The sequence below is a fragment of the Bos indicus genome, chromosome 7, assembly GCF_029378745.1.
Source record: "Bos indicus isolate NIAB-ARS_2022 breed Sahiwal x Tharparkar chromosome 7, NIAB-ARS_B.indTharparkar_mat_pri_1.0, whole genome shotgun sequence".
In the NCBI taxonomy this organism is placed as follows: Eukaryota; Metazoa; Chordata; class Mammalia; order Artiodactyla; family Bovidae; genus Bos; species Bos indicus.
In genome coordinates this window covers 15,715,146-15,734,079 of record NC_091766.1, presented here as the reverse complement: position 1 = coordinate 15,734,079, position 18,934 = coordinate 15,715,146, and the positions used below count along the sequence as shown (strand labels likewise).

General features: G+C 40.2%; 1 pseudogene; it reads right to left on the bottom strand.

Annotated features, from left to right (window-relative positions):
- Positions 1 to 8,869: 8,869 nt before the first annotated feature.
- On the bottom strand, positions 8,870 to 13,861 carry LOC109561202 (heterogeneous nuclear ribonucleoproteins A2/B1 pseudogene; annotated as a pseudogene).
- Between the last annotated feature and the right edge of the window lie 5,073 nt (positions 13,862 to 18,934).

The window sequence follows — 18,934 nt, the reverse complement described above, 5'->3', positions numbered from 1 at the left end:
AGCAATGCCAAAGAATGCTCAAACTACCGCACAATTGCACTCATTTCACCCGCTAGCAAAGTAATGCTCAAAATTCTCCAAGCCAGGCTTCAGCAATACGTGAACTGTGAAGTTCCAGATGTTCAAGCTGGATTTAGAAAAGGCAGAAGAATCAGAGACCAAATTGCCAACATCCACTGGATCATCAAAAAAGCAAGAGAGTTCCAGAAAAACATCTATTTCTGGTTTATTGACTATGCCAAAACCTTTGACTGTGTGGATCACAATAAACTGTGGAAAGTTATGAAAGAGATGGGAAAGCAGACCACCTGACCTGCCTCTTGAGAAACCTATATGCAGGTCAGGAAGCAACACTTAGTACTGGACATGGAACAACAGACTGGTTCCAAATAGGAAAAGGAGTATGTCAAGGCTGTATATTGTCACCCTGCTTATTTAACTTCTATGCAGAGTACATCATGAGAAATGCTTGGCTGGATGAAGCACCAGCTGGAATCCAGATTGCTCGGAGAAATATCAATAACCTCAGATAAGCAGATGACACCAGCCTTATGGCAGAAAGTGAAGAAGAACTAAAGAGCTTCTTGAGGAAAGTGAAAGAGGAGAGTGAAAAAGCTGGCTTAAAGCTCAACATTCAGAAAACTAAGATCATGGCATCTGGTCCATCACTTCGTGGCAGATAGAAGGGGAAACAGTGGAAACAGTGGCTGACTTTATTTGGGGGGCAGAGATCAGCCCTGGGATTTCTTTGGAGGGAATGATGCTGAAGCTGAAACTCCAGTACTTTGGCCACCACATGCGAAGAGTTGACTCATTGGAAAAGACTCTGATGCTGGGAGGGATTGGGGGCAGGAGGAGAAGGGCACAACAGAGGATGAGATGGCTGGATGGCATCACTGACTCGATGGATGTGAGTCTGAGTGAACTCCGGGAGTTGGTGATGGACAGGGAAGCCTGGTGTGCTGTGATTCATGGGGTCGCAAAGAGTCGGACATGACTGAGTGACTGAACTGAACTGAACTGAAAATCACTGCAGATGGTGATTGCAGCCATGAAATTAAAAGATGCTTACTCCTTGGAAGGAAAGTTATGACCAACTTAGACAGCATATTAAAAAGCAGAGACATTACTTTGTGAACAAAGGTCTGTCTAATCAAGGGTATGGTTTTTCCAGTAGTCATGTATGGATGTGAGAGTTAGACTGTAAAGAAAGCTGAGTGCCAAAGAATTGATGCTTTTGAACTGTGGTGTTGGAGAAGACTCTTGAGAGTCCTTGGACTGCAAGGAGATCCAAACAGTCCACCCTAAAGGAGATCAGTCCTGGGTGTTCACTGGAAGAAGTGATGTTGAAGCTGAAACTCCAGTACTTGGGCTACCTGACACAAAGAACTGACTTATTGGAAAAGACCTGATGCTGGGAAAGACTGAAGGTGGGAGGAGAAGGGGACAACAAAGGATGAGATGGTTGGATGGCATCACCAACTCAATGGACATGAGTTTGGGTAAACTCCAGGAGTTGGTGATGGACAGGGAAGCCTGGCGTGCTGCAGTCCACGGGGTCGCAAAGAGTTGGACATGACTGAGTGACTGAACTGAACTAAACATAGGAGCACCACAACATGTAAGGCAAATGCAGCTGCTGCTGCTGCTAAGTCACTTCAGTCGTGTCCGACTCTGTGCGACTGCAGAGATGGCAGCCCACCAGGCTTCCCCGTCCCTGGGATTCTCCAAGGAAGAACACTGGAGTGGGTTGCCATTTCCTTCTCCAGTGCATGAAAGTGAAAAGTGAAAGTAAAGTTGCTCAGTCGTGTCCGACTCTAGCGACCCCATGGACTGCAGCCTACCAAGCTCTTTCGTCCATGGGATTTTCCAGGCAAGAGTACTGGAGTGGGGTGCCATTGCCTTCTCTGAGGCAAATGCTAACAGGTATGAAAGGGGAAATTAACAGTAACACAATAATAGTAGGAGACTTTAATACCCCAGTCACACCTATGGATAGATCAACTAAACGGAAAATTAACAAAGAAACACAAACTTTAAATGATACAATGGACCAGTTAGACCTAATTGATATTTATAGGACATTTCACCCTAAAACAATGAATTTCACCTTTTTCTCAAGTGTACACGGAACCTTCTCCAGGATAGCTTACATCCTGGGCCATAAATCTAGCCTTGGTAAATTCAAAAAAAAATGAAGTCATTCCAAGTATCTTTGCTGATCACAATGTGGTAAGATTAAATGTCAACTACAGGAAAAAACTATTAATGCAAACATATGGAGGCTAAACCACATGCTTCTGAATAACCAACAAATCACAGAAGAAATCAAAGAAGAAATCAAAATATACAAAGAAACGAATGAAAATGAAAACACGACACCCCAAAACCTGTGGGATTCAGTAAAAGCAGTGCCAAGGGGAAGGTTCATAGCAATACAAGCTTACCTCAAGCAACAAGAGAAAAATCAAATAAATAACCTAACTTTACACCTAAAGAGACCATAGCAAAAATCAACAAAGCTAAAAGCTGGTTCTTTGAGAAGATAAATAAAATAGACAAACCATTAGGCAGACTCATCAAGAAAAAAAGAGAGAAGAATCAAATCAACAAAATTAGAAATGAAAATGGAGAAATCACAACAGACAACACAGAAATACAAAGGATCATAAGAGACTACTATAAGAAACTATATGCCAATAAAATGGACAACTTGGAAGAAATGAACAAATTTTTAGAAAAGTATAACCTTCCAAAACTGAACCAGGAAGAAATAGAAAACCTTAACAGACTCATCACAAGCACAGAAATCAAAACTGTAATCAGAAATCTTCCAACAAACAAAAGCCCAGGACCAGATGGCTTCACAGCTGAATTCTACCAAAAATTTAGAGAAGAGCTAACACCTATCCTACTCAAAGTTTTCCAGAAAATTGCAGAGGAAGGTAAACTGCCAAACTCATTCTATGAGGCCACAATCACCCTAATACCAAAACCAGACAAAGATGCCACACACAAAAAAAGAAAACTACAGGCCAAAATCACTGATGAACATAGATGCAAAAATTCTTTAAAAAATTCTAGCAAACAGAATCCAACAACATATTAAAAAGATCATATATCATGACCAAGAGAACTTTATCCCAGGGATGCAAGGATTCTTCAATATTTGCAAATCAATCAATGTGATACACCACATTAACAAATTGAAAGATAAAAACTATATGATTATCTCAATAGATGCAAAGAAAGCCTTTGACAAAATTCAACATCCGTTTATGATAAAAAACCCTCCAGAAAGCAGGCATAAAAGGAACATACCTCAACATAATATAAGCCATATATGATAAACCCACAGCAAACATTAGCCTCAATGGTGAAAAATTGAAAGCATTTCCCCTAAAGTGAGGAACAAGACAAGGGTGCCCACTGTCACCACTACTATTCAACATAGTTTTGGAAGTTTTAGCCGCAGCAATCAGAGAAGAAAAAGAAATAAAAGGAATCCAGATTGGAAAAGAAGAAGGAAAACTCTCACTGTTTACAGATGACATGATCCTCTTCATAGAAAACCCAAAAGACACCACCAGAAAATTACTAGAGCTAATCAATTAATATAGTAACGTTGCAGGATATAAAATCAACACACACAAATCCCTTGCATTCCTACACACTAACAATGAGAAAACAGAAAGAGAAATTAAGGAAAAAATTCCATTCACCATTGTGATGAAAAGAATAAAATACTTAGGAATAAATCTACCTAAAGAAACTAAAGACCTATATGTAGAAAACACTGATGAAAGAAATAAAAGATGACACAAATAGATGGAGAAATATACCATGTTCATGGATTGGAAGAATCAATATAGTGAAAATGAATATACTACCCAAAGCAATCTATAGATTCAATGCAATCCCTATCAAGCTACCAATGGTATTTTTCACAGAACTAGAACAAATAATTTCACAATTTGTATGGAAATACAAAAAACCTCAAAGAGCCAAAGCAATCTTGAGAAAGAAGAATGGAATTGGAGGAATCAACCTGCCTGACTTCAGGTTCTACTACAAAGCCACAGTCGTCAAGACAGTATGGTACTGGCACAAAGACAGAAATATAGATCAATGGAACAAAATAGAAATCCCAGAGATAAACCCACGCACCCACAGACACCTTATCTTTGACAAAGGAGGCAAGAATATACGATGGAAAAAAGACAAACTCTTGAACAAGTGGTGCTGGGAAAACTGGTCAACCACTTGTAAAAGAATGAAACTAGAACACTTTCTAACACCATACACAAAAATAAACTCAAAATGGATTAAAGATCCAAATGTAAGACCAGAAACTATAAAACTCCTAGTGGAAAACATAGGCAAAACACTCTCTGACATAAATCACAGCAGGATCCTCTATGACCCACCTCCCAGAGTAGTGGAAATAAAAGCAAAAATAAACAAATGGGACCTAATTAAACTTAAAAGCTTTTGCACAACGAAGGAAACTATAGGCAAGGTGAAAAGACAGCCTTCAGAATGGGAGAAAATAATAGCAAATGAAGCAACTGACAAAGAATCAATCTCCAAAATATACAAATAACTCATGCAGCTCAATTCCAGAAAAATAAGTGACCCAATCAAAAAATGGACCAAAAAACTAAACAGACATTTCTCCAAAGAAGACATAAGGTGGCTAACAAACACACGAAAAGATGCTCAACATCACTCATTATCAGAGAAATGCAAATTAAAAGCACAATGAGGTACCATCTCACGCTGGTCAGAATGGCTGCTATCAAAAAGTCTACAAACAATAAATGCTGGAGAGGGTGCAGAGAAAAGGGAAACCCGTTACACTGTTGGTGGGAATGCAAACTAGTACAGCCACTATGAAGAACAGTGTGGAGATTCCTTAAAAAACGAAATAGAACTGCCATACAACCCAGCAATCCCACTGCTGGGTATATACACCGAGGAAACCAGAATTGAAAGAGACACATGTACCCCAATGTTCATGGTAGCACTGTTTACAATAGCCAGGACATGGAAGCAATCTAGATGTCCATCGGCAGACAAGTGGATAGGAAACCTGTGGTACATATACCCAATGGAATATTACTCAGCCATTAAAAAGAATGCATTTGAATCAGTTCTAATGAGATGGATGAAACTGGAGCCTATTATACAGAGTGGAGTAAGTCAGCCCTAGGAAATTTCAAAAGACATGAAAAATAAAGGAAGTCTTAGATTAGTCCATTAGAGAGCCACTAGGTAGGTGAAAAAAAAAACAGTTATAGCATAAGGTTCATATGGCTCCTTCTGGTACTAGTAACCTGTGTGAAGAAAGTGGGGTGTTGTTTAATAGGTCTCTTTTGGGAAGGAAAGTAACAAATGGTACCTGCTTAAATTAAAACATCATGAAGCTTTATAACAAAATTCAGCTCTATCTTTTTACTCTTCATTAAGAATTCCACATGTTGGAAAAATAGAGTTTGGATACCAAGATCCCAGCATGTTTCTTTTAAATTTATATTAAAAGCTATTTAAAAATAGATACTTTATTTGATCTGATTATTTGATTTGATTTAATCAACAACTTGACAATATGTATTTGCTTCTTGTGTTTGAGGACAGAAATTTCTAAATATATTCTGAAATGGATTTGTAGATTCACAAAAGCCTGCATTAATTCACTTCTAAACCATGTAACTTATTTTGAGTTTATAATTACCATCAGTGTTCTCACATTTTAAATTGTTTGCAGATTTCACAGGAATAGTTATATCTAAAAATAGCTCATTTTCCAGGGTCTGTAGAATATCAGGGAGTCCTCATTTCTCTTTGTTACAACAATCATTTCAATGAACATTTGGATAACGGCATATACACAACTATAGATGAAAGCGTTGGATTCTGTTATGGTAATTATGTCGATACTTTGTGACATTAAGTACACTCCTAGGAAATGTTTAGATTTTTACAGTTTTATGGTTTTCATGTTTTGTTAAGTCTCCTCTGGATATTTCACTATATTACACTCTAAACTAGGACAATTTTTCCAGCATGCATTCTAATACAAATAATTAGTAAGTAGAGACACTCCCCCATGGTGAAAGTCCCTCAGTCGTGTCTGACTCTTTGCAACCCCATGGGCTATACAGTCCATGGAATTCTCCAGGCCAGAATGTTGAAGTGGGTAGCCATTCTCTTCTCCAGGGAATCTTCCCAATCCAGGGATCAAACCCAGGTCTCCCACATTGCAGGCAGATTCTTTACCATCTGAGCCACAAGGGAAGCCCTAAAACATGGACTTTATCTAATTGTGTGGCATGCATATCTCTGGTTGAGTTAGTGTAACTGACCCTGATAGAGGTCAAATAATTAGTAGCTTCCACCAAACTAGAAAATGTGCGCACCTGAAATATTTCCATCAAACACTCCATTTCATATTTTGGTAAAAGAAGCAGAAGCAAAGCATGAGGAAAAGAAACGTGAAATGAGACAGCTGGAAGGGACAAAGATTTGGCAGAGGTCCTCAAACAGAAGACTAGAAACAGGTCCTCAAACAGAAGACTAGAAACAAAAAATTGACATTCTCCCCTCAAATCAGCAACTCTCCAGTAGAAGGGCAGCTACCAACAGAATTAGTGTTGAAAAAATTCCAGACATAACTAATAAGGAAACAAGGTGCACAAGTTCTAACTACATCTTCCACTTCTGAGGACATGGGCATGTTGATAAACATTGCAGATCCATTAGAAACTCTATGAACCAGCAAAACATGAACAGAAAACAGACTGCTTGATGCAAACCCATTGTTAAGCTCTGCTACAGAAACTCAACTAGAGACATTCATGCCACAGTTAAAGTCCACGTTTTAGGGGAGAATTTATCATTTTCCCCAGAGAAACTAATGATATAGATAAAAATGAAGGGCTTTACTGTCTTCTGACATAGTATCTACTTTTTTTCTTTTGCTTCCAGAATATTGGGCTGAATACCTCACTCTTGGTGTGGGTGAACTAATAATATTTGATGGGACTCATTTTTTTAGGGTGGAAAATCCAGGTCACTTCGGGTCTCTCCATGGAGGCACATTTCAGCAATACCTTTGTCAGCAGTCAACATTCAGGCTTAGCCACTTTCTCTAAGAGTGGCCTCAGGCCAGGGGACCAGTGTTTCAAAGGGATTATGTGCCTCAGTCTAAGGGTTCTAGCAGCAGGAGGGGCTAGGATTCAGCAGTCTCACTAATTTTAAGACCTCCAGGAACAGAGCTTGCAAATCCTGCTGGTGAATAGAGAAGGAAAGATGCATAATTCTCTCCTCTCTTGAAAGGAGTGAAGAGGGAAAATTTTTCAGATAATAGAAGGACATAGAAGGATAGAATATTCAGAATTCTTTGGTCTACATCTCTGCCACTTCTGTGCACATCTCAGATCGTTTTCAAGGAGATGAAACACACATATATGCAAATGCAAACAAGAACTTACTCATAAGGTATTATCAGTTGCTTTGGCCTTCTCAGGAAGGAGATCTGGAATACACCTGCTTGTAGTTTTAATGTATGGATGGGGGGGGAACCCACCACCACATCTCCATCTTTATACACTCTGTGCTTCAGGCAATCTGCCTAAACTTCAAACTGTATCCCACATACAGTGTGGAAAGACTGCAGGAGCAAGAAAAGATAAATCGGAGAGAATGACGTTGCAGGAGATGCCCAACCGAGAGACCAAGCCCGGTATCTAGGCTCAGCTCATGAGAAGAGGGATAGGCATCTGATCCCTGCTCTGCTCTCAAAAAGGAAAATGCCCCTCACGTCAGCCCAGCCTATGCCCACAACCCCTCTGTCTCTCAGCTTGTGGAAAACTTGCAGGGCGTGTGCCAGACTGGTGTGCCAGACCAGGGCACACTTAGAATCAGAGAGCAGGTGAGGAGAGACCTCACCGGTGTCCCCGTGACGCGAGCAGCCTGCCTTCCCCTTTTTACTGCTTCATATTAGTTCCATGGAGGAGCTCTGGGGAGGCTCCTGTCCTGGGGCTCTGCACCTGCCTGCCTCAGTCCTGGTGAAAAGCAATGACCATGAACATGTTTTTCCCCTTCCCTCTGTGATTGCATCATAGTCTGTGACTCTCAAACTTCAGGGCTTGGGAGCAGAGAGGGAGGTGTGGGGGAGACAAGTCCATCCTGACACTGAGGGCTCTGCCCTCCTATGTCTATGATTGATGTCCCTGCACAGAACTCATGGTGGCTATGTCAGACACACCAAAGGGAAACTTTTCTGCACTCTTGGTGAGAACGTCAATCGGTGCAGCTATTAAAGAAAAAAAAAAAACAGTACGGAGGTTCATCAAAAAATTAAAATTAGAACTGCTGTAGGAAGGCAATGGCATCCCACTCCAGTACTCTTGCCTGGAAAATCCCATGGATGGAGGAGCCTGGTAGGCTGCAGTCCATGGGGTCGCTGAGGGTCGGACACGACTGAGGGACTTCACTTTCACTTTTCACTTTCTTGCATTGGAGAAGGAAATGGCAACCCACTCCAGTGTTCTTGCCTAGAGAATCCCAGGGACGGGGGAGCCTGGTGGGCTGCCGTCTGTGGGGTCACACAGAGTCAGACATGACTGAAGTGACTTAGTAGCAGCAGCAGCAGCAGGAACCAGCAATTCCACTTCTGGGTATGTATCAGGAAAAAAAATGAAGCCAGTATCCTAAATAATCATCTACCATCACATGATCATTGCAGGATCATTTCCAATAGTCCAGACATGGGAAAATGACCTAAATATCAAAAGATGAGTATATTTAAAAAGAGTGATTTTATATTTTATGCATAGGTATGTACAAACCACTACCATTTCACCTTTTAAATTATTTTATTAAATCTTCAATGTACAATAGCTTCTTTACACATGACCTAAATTTTTTTAGAAGAGTGATGTTAGTTCTTATTACATGGTGATTCTAGCTAGCAGTTTTAAAAATGTTGGGAAAAATCTTGAAAAAGGATTTTCACATGTCACTCAAAATTTTAAAATTTAACATTATCAAAGAAAGAGATGCTTCTACACTCTTGAACAGTGGCCACTGGAAAGACATTTCAAAAAGAAAGAATTACGTCTCAAAAACATTTTTTATATGATTTTTTCCTCCAAGGACGGTAATTTTTTTACATAATTAAATCAACTCACAAAATGGCTTTCTGCACATGCTCTCATGCCTTGGACCATATCACCAAATATTTATGCATGACTGAAATGAGAGTTTCCTTGACATCATTATTTCCATAGCCTGAAGCTGTTCTGTTACCTCGGGGCTCTCATTCTCCCTGATTTATACAATCAAGCCCCTGTCAAATAACAAGCTCAACATTGCCGTCTCTCCATAACCTCCACTTCCTCCATGGCCTCCTGGACAATAGTTTGCTCCACCATATGGTCTTCCCATATTCCTCCTACCACTCAGTTTCCCACTCTTCAGTAACTCGTACTTTGAAGGTTTCTGCTTATAATTTCCCAAATTATTGCAATTCTGATTTCCATCGTTCCTTCCTCCGTAGTTGATATAACCAGCTCTGCAACCCCTATCCTGGTAGCCATGTCCAGGTCCTTCTCCATCACAACCTCCTCGTCCTTCTCCATAACCAGGACTAACCCTCAAACTACCACCTCCTGGTCCTCCTCCATACCCATGGTCACCATCCCCAGATTCACCACTGCTTCCACTTCCATCAGATGCTTCTCTAAAGTCCCTTCCTCGTCCAGCTCCAAAATTTCCACCACCACCATGCAAGTATAGGAAATCAGCCTTACCTCCTCCCCTTCCTATTCTAGAATGCTGGAGTTTCTGCATTTCTGGTCTAGACAGGGCCTTTCTTACTTCTGCATGATGACCATTGATGGTATGGTATTTCTGCAATACAAGCTTATCCACGGGATCGTGGTCATCAAAAGTCACAAACCCAAAGCCTCTTTTCCTTCCAGACTCCCTATCACTAATGATCTCAATGGCATTGATTTTTCCATATTTCCCAAAGTAATCTCTAAGATGATGCTTCTCCGTATCTTCTCCAATTTTACAAACAAACAGCTTCTTCACAGTGACAAGAGCCCCTGGTATTCCATAGTCCTCTCTTGGGACAGCGCGTTTGGGGGCAACCCTTTTCCCATCGATGGAATGAGGTCTGGCCGCCATGGCAGCATCCACCTCAGCCATGGAGGAAAACGTGACAAAAGCAAATCTTCTTGATGTCTGGCTGGCGGGGTCTCTTATGACCACGCAGTCTGTAAGATAACCCCACTGCCGGTAGTAGTTCCATAGAGTTTCTTCTGTGGTTTCAGAGCTCAAGCCACCAACAAAGAGTTTGCGAAATTTTTCATTATCTCTCTTATTCCTCTCCGACGGATCAGATGTTGACGTTTCCTTCTCCGCGCGCTTGGTCGCTTGAGCCATTTTTCTGAAGCTGAGGAGAATGAGGGAGATCTCAGCGACTAACAGGAACCTGACTGCTGCTCCGGAAACAGAGCCTCCAGGAGAACCTCCACGTCCTGGCCTCGGGGATGCTATTACTGCCTCTGGAGCCTCTGCCGCCCTTTTATCAGTCTTGAGCAACTTTCAATTTTTCTGCAAAACATTATTTAACAGAGTGACCTTTCCTGATGCATATTATCTTCTCTATGTTGATTTCTTCCCATTTTTAATTCTATCTGCATTATTATCTATTAATTTTACAGTTTTTCTCACAAATGGTATATTCAGTGAATAGATGACTAATATGGACTTTAAGGTTTTATGCTGAGCTATTTACCTTTTGCTTTGCCCTTACAGGGGCTTGCCTGGTGGCTTCAATGGTAAAGAATATGCCTGCAGTGCGGGAGACCCACATTCCATCCCTGGGTGGGAAGATACCCTTGAGAAGGGAATGGTTACCCACTCCAGTATTCAGAGGAGCCTGGCAGACTGTAGTCCATGGGGTCACAAAGAGTTAAACACAACTGAGTGACTAACATACACACACATGGGGAAAGTGAAGCCGGAAAGGATAAAGGGAGGAAGAAATTAAAATTACTGACGATGAAAAGATTGGTGGTGTGGTGGTTTAGTCACTAAGTTGTGTCCAACTCTTTTCAACCCTGTAGATGGGCCATAGCCCGCCAGGCTCCTCTGTCCATGGAGTTCTCCAGGCAAGAATACTGGAGTGGGTTGCCATTTCCTACTCCAGGGGAAAGCCTAACTGAAGACATACTTGAGCAGAAAACTTAATTGCAAAAACAAAAAAAAAAAAGAGAGAGAGAGAGAAAGAAAGAAAAGGACTCAACCACAGCGTGGGTAAAGAATTTTCCACAGAGGACAACAATTTAAACAAAGCAGAGCCAAGTATTGCTTCCATTTCTTGGTGATGTTGATTTTTTTTTTTTTTTTTTATCTGTCCTGTTATTCCAAGAAAGTTTCAAATGCAAAACTATACAAAACTTTGAATATTTGGTAACATTAACACTTAGGATATACCTTTCAATAACATATCTTTTTCTTGTAAGAGCTAACTCTAGGAAATTTCACCAAGAAAAGATGCAAGTGGACACTGTTCCCATCAATACGGATGCCCCACTTACCAGAACAGGCTGATCTGTGAAAGAGGCTGATGCTGGTTCCCCCTGATTCGAGAGCTGTCCTGTGACCCGATCCTGAGATGCAGACCGCCTATAGCTTGCCAGAGAAAGCAGTGACTTCCTGCCTCAGATTCCCCTTTTATGGAGGGAGTGGGTAACCCAATCAGTGGATTTTTCAAAGACACACCCTATCTCAGATCAAAGGGATTTAAGAGATTCTTCAGTCTTTATACACAAATGCAAAAATAGGAGGCTGTTAACACTGTCAGAAACTACCCTAGGTGAAAAAAATGGGATTTCGTTGTTGGCACCATGGATGAGAATCTGCCTGCTAAAGCAAGGGACACAGATTCGATCCCCAGTCTGGGCAGATTCCGCATGCTGTGAAGCAACTAAGCCAGTGTGCCAGCTCAACTACTGAGCCCACACTCTAGAGCCTGTGGTCTGCAACAATAGAAGCCCCTGCTGCTGCTGCTGCTAAGTCGCTTCAGTCATGTCCGACTCTGTGCGACCCCATAGACGGCGGCCCACCAGGCTCCCCCATCCCTGGGATTCTCCAGGCAAGAACACTGGAGTGGGTTGCCATTTCTTCTCCAATGCATGAAAGTGAAAAGTGAAAGTGAAGTCGCTCAGCCGTGTCCGACTCTTCGCGACCCCATGGTCTTCAGCCTACCAGGCTCCTCTGTCCATGGGATTTTCCAGGCAAGAGTCCTGGAGTGGGGTGCCATTGCCTTCTCCAATAGAAGCCCCAGTTCACTGCAATTAGAGAAAGCCCACATAGAGCAGGGAAAACCCAGCACAGCCAAAAAAGAAAAAAATGTTTAAAAAATGTAATACATCTATGTATGGAGTGGTATTTGCAGTTCCTATCAACAAGTTCATCTTTCGTTTTTCTCCCCCTATGGATGCAGTCAACAAAAATAGGAATAGAAATTTCTATCTATATACAAAGATTTCTAGAAACTGATGTTATAATAGCAAAAAGGAAAAATAGAGACCTTTTGAATGTTTATCATTAATTGTTGAGGTTGTTTATTCGCTAAGTCCTGTCTGTGACTCTTTGTGAACCCCTGGACTATAGCCTGCCAAACTCCCCTGTTCATGGGATTTTCCAGACGAGAATACTAGAGTGAACTGCCATGTCTTTCCCATGGGATCTTCTCAACCCAGGGATCGAACCGAGGTATTTTGCTCCAAAATGTTAGTTGACAAGTCTGTAATGTGTATATCACACAGCCATTCTTTTAAAACGTTAGTATTTTGTACTTTTACCCTTCAACTAATTCCTGGTTAATGTTTGATGATTTCAATCACCTTACTCTTTTCTGATCCTTTGGCATAATTAGTCTCTCTACTCCCTTTACCTCCCTAGACTAGGGTTTAACACGTTTATTAATCCACTTTTTGTCTGGAAACTTGTCAGTCACAATCATACACACATCAGTGTCTAGTTACACTAGTGATTACACTATAAATCCTTCACTTAATAGTCTAATACAGATAATTTTTTTTAGCACCTTTTCCAAATGCTAATAATATCTTAGAACACTTTCAATTCCATTTTAACTTCCTTGACTCTTCTATTACTGTTGTCATTGTTTTAATGCTACAGATATTTTAATGTCCCTGAGATAAACCTGGGGGCAGGAAGAGAAGGGGACGACAGAGGATGAGATGGCTGGATGGCATCACTGACTCGATGGACGTGAGTCTGAGTGAACTCCGGGAGTTGGTGATGGACAGGGAGGCCTGGCGTGCTGGGATTCATGGGGTCGCAAAGAGTCGGACACGACTGAGCGACTGATCTGATCTGATCTGATCTGAGATAAACCTAGAAGTGCTTTATGAAGAAAATTTATTCATAATTATTTTGAAATTATCCTTTCTTTTCCTATTCATGCTTTTTGCATTCCTGGTTTTTAATATAGAATTATTTTACTTTGGACTTGACAACTCACTCTAGTATTTTGTCTAATTCAATGTTGTTCATAACGAAGTGTTTCACTTAAGTTTTGGCAGACATCTTTACTTGGGGCAATGTTGATTCTGGGTATAAAACTCTAGTTGGATTTGATTCTTCTTAGCTTATTAAAATGGAGAAGGCGATGGCACCCCACTCCAGTACTCTTGCCTGGAAATCCTATGGACAGAGGAGCCTGGTAGGCTGCAGTCCATGGGGTCGCAAAGAGTCGGACACGACTGAGCAACTTCACTTTCACTTTTCACTTTCAGCCATTGGAGAAGGAAATGGCAACCCACTCCAGTGTTCTTGCCTGGAGAATCCCAGGGACGGCGGAGCCTGGTGGGCTGCCGTCTGTGGGGTCACACAGAGTCAGACACGACTGAAGTGACTTAGCAGCAGCAGCAGCTTATTAAAAATGGTGCTCAAGGGATTTCCCTGGTGATCCATTGGTTAAGACTCTGAACTCCCAACTCAGGGGGCACGGGTTCAAGTCCTGGTTGGGAAACCAAGATCCTACATGCCTCTTGGCCCTATCCCACCCCCCACCCCGGCAAAAAAGTATAAAAATAGTACTCTCTCGTTATCCACCTTATTTTATTTTTCCTTAGACATCACCAATTAGCCTTTTTCTTGCTTGTTTGGTCTCTGTATTCTCTAAAAGTGCATTACATTAACTTTGGCTTCTAGACCATATTTTAGCTCATTATTTTATCCTGTGTATCTACAATATTTGACTCAGGATATTAAGTTATTGCAACCATTGGGTGATGTATTTTTAAACCATGCTTGTGTATTTCCACTTCTAATTTCAATTTCTCCCCACTTTCTCTCTACTCTCCTTTTCATCACATCTCACTTCTCTTCTAACTGTGTTCTGAGTTTTCCAAGATAATTCCCCTTGGATTCTATTGGGATATTTGCTCTTGAACTGTCTTGCTGTTTAGTAATCTGGTCTGTGCTGGGATCAATATATTCTTAGCTACTTAAGTTCTTCATTTCAGCTCTAACATAAACAATATGCAACTTTAAGCTTTGAAAGAAAATAGTTGCTCAATGATGAGAAAATGGATTCCATTTAGTACAATAAATCTCAAGTAGATAAGGGAAATTTGTAACTTAGATCATATTAAAATATTTTAGGCATCTGTAGTCATCAAAATTCATCTGAAAACTTGAGCAGAGGAAGAAATTTGCATTACACATCTTAGTCAAGTACATCAAACTGAATACTGTAAATATAATAATTCTGTCTGATGAAGCAAAATACTGAAAAAACACTGGAAAATGGGTCAAACTGTAGAACAGACATGCCATAAGAAAGGATAAGTTAATACTTGGTGTGAGTCTTCTCTTAGAACTGTCAGTCTTGTGAAATCTCAATGTAGGTCAAGAATAATGGATCAGATTTCAAATTTAACTTTTGGCTTAACAAGGCTTGTAATCATAAGACACCAATTTTCAAGGCTCAGAATGAAGAAAAGGATATAATGTTTTCTGATGTGGATGACATTTTGAAATATTTCTTTTTGTTTCTTTAAGGACAAATATTATCAAAACCAGTGTTCTCTTTCAATTTACTTTCTTTAGTATGCTTTCTACAAAATTTAAAATTACATAGGTCATATTGTCATTTTGTATTTGTGTTGGCTGGATAGAGCTATGTTTGGTGGTCACTTTTTGTGTCCACTTGATCGGGCTAACTGATACCAGTATAGCTGGTTAAGCTTTATTCCTGGGTGTGTTCTTGAGAGTATTTCTGGAAGAGATTAGCATTTGATTCTAAGGCTGAGTAAAATACTGAGTAAAAGACACTCAACCTCATCAGTGTGGGTGTTATCTAATCTCCTGAGTACCAAAAGAAATGGAACAAAAAGATGAAGGAAGGGTGATTCATACCCCCTCTTCCTGAGCTGCAACGCCCATCTTTTCCTGCCCTTGGACATCAGAGCTCCTGGTTCCCAGGCTTTCACACTTGGACTCAATTATGCCACCAGCTTTTCTGCTTCTTCAGCTTGGAGATGATCATTCATGGGACTTCTCCATCTCAAACCTATAAAACAATTCCTATAATAAATTTCCAGATACATATGAAAAATTAAGGTTGACTCAGGTTTTTAAAATATTTATTTGGCTGCTCCAGGTCTTAGTTGTGTCATGTGGGCTCTTCAATTGTGACACGTGTGATCTGGTTCCCTGACTGGGGATCGAACCCAGGCCCTTTGCATTGTAAACAGAGTCTTAGTCACTGGGAAGTAAATCCCTAACCCAGGTTTGTATTTCAGCTAGATAATTGTGTCTAGATCTCATAACTAGATAACAGGGAGAAAGGATTTGGAATCTTAAGCTATAGTGGCTAAGTTATTGCATGAATTATTGGTTAAACGAATCAGGTTATCTTTCAAACTTCACTATAATTGAGGTTTTGATCATTGACACTGCAAGGGATCGTTTACCTTCACCCTCTGCATCTAACATTCCAAAACAGTCATAGTTGGGCTTAGAGGTACATGTTTTCTTTGGGGTTTAGGGCAAGAAACACTCATATGTGGTATTGTAGCCGTTCACCAGAAGACAATACAATGTCTTCACTGCAGTTTTAAAATTTAACTATTATCTGACAATTGCACAAATCTACTCATTTCTTGGAGAAGGAAATGGCAACCCACTTGAGCATTCTTGCCTGGAGAATCCCATGGACAGAGGAGCCTGGAAGGCTACAGTCCACGGGGTCGCAAAGAGTTGGACACAACTGAGCAACTTCACTTTCATTCATTCCTTACTGTCTATGCATAGAGGCATTCAAAATATATTATACTATCTTCATTTTTTAAATTAATTTACTTATTTTAATTGGAGGCTAATTACTTTACAATATTGTAGTGGTTTTTGTCATACACTGACATGAATCACCCATGGGTGTACATATATCCCCCATCTTGAATCCCCCTCCCACCTCCCTCCCCATCACATCCCTCAGGGTCATCTCAGTGCACCAGCCCTAAGCACCCTGTCTGATGCATTGAAGCTGGACTGGTCATCTATTTCACATATGATAATATACATGTTTCAATGCTATTTTCTCATCATCCCACCCTCGCCTTCTCCCACAGAGTCCAAAAGTCTGTTCTTTACATCTGTGTCTCTTCTGTCCCACATATAGGGTCATCATTACCATCTTTCTGAATTCCATATATATGCATTAATATGCTGTATTGATGTTTTTCTTTCTGACTTGCTTCACTCTGTATAAAAGGCTCCAGTTTCATCCACCTCATTAGAACTGATTCAAATGCATTCTTTTTCATAGCTGAGTAATATTCCATTGTGTATATGTACCACAGCTTTCCTATCCATTCCTCTGCCGATGGACATCTAAGTTGCTACCGTGTCCTGGCTATGGTAAACAATGCTGCAATGAACATTAGGGTACATATATCTCTTTCAATTCTGGTTTCCTCAGTGTGTTTGCCCAGCAGTGGGATTGCTGTGTCATATGGCAGTTCTATTTCCAGTTTTTTAAGGAATCTCCACACTGTTCTCCATAATGGCTGTACTAGTTTGCATTCCCACCAACAGTGTAAGAGGGTTCCCTTTTCTATTTTCTGGTTTGTGTATTTTATTTATCTTCTCAAAAAAACAGCTTTTAGTTTTCTTGGTTTTTGCTATACTCTCCTTTGTTTCTTTTTCATTTATTTCTGCCCTAATTTTTTATGATTTCTGTCCTTCTACTAACCCTGGGGTTCTTCATTTCTTCTTTTGCTAGTTGCTTTAGGTGTAAAGTTAGGTTATTTATTTGATTTTTCTCTTGTTTCTTGAGGTAAACATGTATTGCTATGAACCTTCCCCTTTAGCACTGCTTTTATTGAATCCCATAGGTTTTGGGTTGTCGTGTTTTCATTTTCATTCGTTTCTATGCATGTTTTTATTTCTTTTTTTTAAAATTTCTTCTGTGATTTGTTGGCTATTCAGAAGTGTGTTGTTTAGCCTCCATATGTTTGCATTTTTAATAGTTTTTTTTCCTGTAGTTGACATCTAATCTTACCACATTGTGATTAGAAAAGGTGCTTGAAATGATTTCAATTTTTGTGAATTTACCAAGACTAGATTTATGACCCAGGATGTGATCTTTCCTAGAGAAGGTTCCATGTGCACTTGAGAAAAAGGTGAAATTCATTGTTTTGGGGTCAAATGTCCTATAGATATCAATTAGGTCTAATTGGTCTATTGTATCATTTAAAGTTTGTGTTTCCTTGCTAATTTTCTGTTTAGTTGATCTATCCATAGGTGTGAGTGGGATATTAAAGTCTCCCACTGTTATCATGTTACTGGGTTAATTTCCCTTTCTATACTTGTTAGCATTTGGCTTACATTTTGTGGTGCCCCTATGTTGGGTGCATATATGTTTATAACTGTCATATCTTCGTCTTGAATTGATCCTTTGGTTATTATGTAGCGTCCTTCTTTGTCTCTTTTCACAGTCTTTATTTCAAAGTCTATTTTTTCTGATATGAGTATAGATACTCCTGCTTTCTTTTGGTCTCCATTTGGGTGAAATATCATTTTCCAGCCCTTCACTCTCAGTCTGTATGTGTCCCTTGGTTTGCAGTGGGTCTTTTGTAGATAGCATATATAGGGGTCTTGTTTTTGTATCCATTCAGCCAGTCTTTGTCTTTTGGTTGGGAGCATTCAGTCCATTTACATTTAAGGTAATTGTTGATAAGCATGATCCCATTGCCATTTACTTTGTTGTTTTGGGTTCAAGTTTATACACATTTTCTGTGTTTCCTGTCTAGAGAAGATCCTATAGCATTTGTTGAAGAGCTGGTTTGGTGGTGCTGAATTCTCTCAGCTTTTGCTTGTCTGTAAAGCTTTTGATTTCTCTTTCATATTTGAATGAGATCCTTGCTGGGGTATAATAATCTGGGTTGTAGGTTTTTCTCTTTCATCACTTTAAGTATGTCCTGCCATTCCCTTCTGGCCTGAAGAGTTTGTACTGAAAGATCAGCTGTTATCCTTATGGGGATCCCCTCGTGTGTTATTTGTTGCCTTTCCCTTGCTACTTTTAATATTTGCTCTTTTGTGTTTGATCTTCGTTAATTTGATTAATATGTCTTCGAGTGTTTCACCTTGGGTTTATCCTGTTTTGGACTCTCTAGATTTCTTGGACTTGAGTGGCTATTTCCTTCCCCATTTTAGGGAAGTTTTCAACTATTATCTCCTCAAGTATTTTCTCATGGCCTTTCTTTTTGTCTTCTTCTTCTGGGACTCCTATGATTCAAATGTTGGGGCGTTTGACATTGTCCCAGAGGTCTCTGAGGTTGTCCTCATTTCTTTCCATTCTTTTCTTTTTTGCTCTTTG